Source organism: Pristiophorus japonicus, chromosome 2 (genome assembly GCF_044704955.1).
Source record: "Pristiophorus japonicus isolate sPriJap1 chromosome 2, sPriJap1.hap1, whole genome shotgun sequence".
Classification (NCBI taxonomy): domain Eukaryota; kingdom Metazoa; phylum Chordata; class Chondrichthyes; family Pristiophoridae; genus Pristiophorus; species Pristiophorus japonicus.
Window position 1 is genome coordinate 281,153,907 of NC_091978.1, and position 1,119 is coordinate 281,155,025.

The 1,119-nt window shown below is 39.0% G+C and overlaps 1 non-coding gene across 1 annotated transcript; it reads left to right on the forward strand.

Annotated features, from left to right (window-relative positions):
• Positions 1–406: 406 nt before the first annotated feature.
• LOC139251840 (U2 spliceosomal RNA) lies at positions 407–598 on the forward strand. The gene has a single exon (XR_011591435.1). It is a non-coding gene; the product is annotated as a U2 spliceosomal RNA (small nuclear RNA).
• The last annotated feature ends 521 nt before the right edge of the window (positions 599–1,119 follow it).

Here is a 1,119-nt window from a genome sequence, read left to right on the forward strand (position 1 = left end):
TTGCATCAGTTACTTTGCTGCAGGCAAGTAATGAAACGATGTGGATTGATTTGTTCACTATGTTGTTACTGGTACTTGATGTTCTGGGATGGTTAGAAAATTACACCTTCTGGAGCAAACAAAGCAGACACTGTGGGAACAATGTGTGCTAGGCTTTATAGCTCTTTAAAAATATTAAATCAGCTGCAATTGATCTGCTTCCCCTAATCTGTGGCATTATTTAAAAAAACACACCATTTTTTATTTTCATGGACCTGAACGTTATTAATCATTTTGCGCCAATTTATATTCATCTGCATGACCAACTTGTGTAAAGGAAATGCCCATCATAAACGACACTAAGACACTTTAGATAGGTTACATTTATGGCATGTCTCCCAGAAGATCAGCATCTTTGTAAATAGTTATTGCTTCTCGGCCTTTTGGCTAAGATCATGCGTAACTGACCTGACCAGCCACCATGACCTCCGGGTGGTTTCTCCCTGGTCAGGAAGGTATATGCTTGCTTTTTTGGAAACAGGAGGTGGGTGGGGTGGCTTGACCCATCCACCTCCACGGAGGTGTGTGGGGTGGCTTGACCCATCCACCTCCATGGCACGAACCTGGTATTGCAGTACTTCCAGGAACGGTGCAGTGGCTCTAGGCCTTTTGGCTAAGAGCATTGGCGCAGAGTGATCCTTGGCATGTGCAAGGTGACCTCTGGCGTTTGTGATTTGACAAAGAATTGGAACGATTGGCTACGAATTTATAAAAAAAAAAAATCTTTGTAAATAGTTAGTCATTTGCTTTTACTGTATATTATATGTTACATTTGTTATTCAATTTGAACTTTTAACAAGCTGAAAATCAGGATTTCAATTTGAATATATAGTAAAATTCCATATATGGTAAGGAACAGGCTAAATGTAGATGTGTCAAAGTGAGACATTCATTCTGTTATATAAAACATTATGCTACATTATTATTTATTCATCCTGCATATAGTCATGTTAGTCTTTAAGAAATTTAGAACATATTCTTGTTTCGTCCCCTTATAAATATATATATAAATATATTTCCCCTTCTAACCTAAGGTGTCGCCACTTGCTGGAGGACTATTCCCAGGCACTGCCGACACTC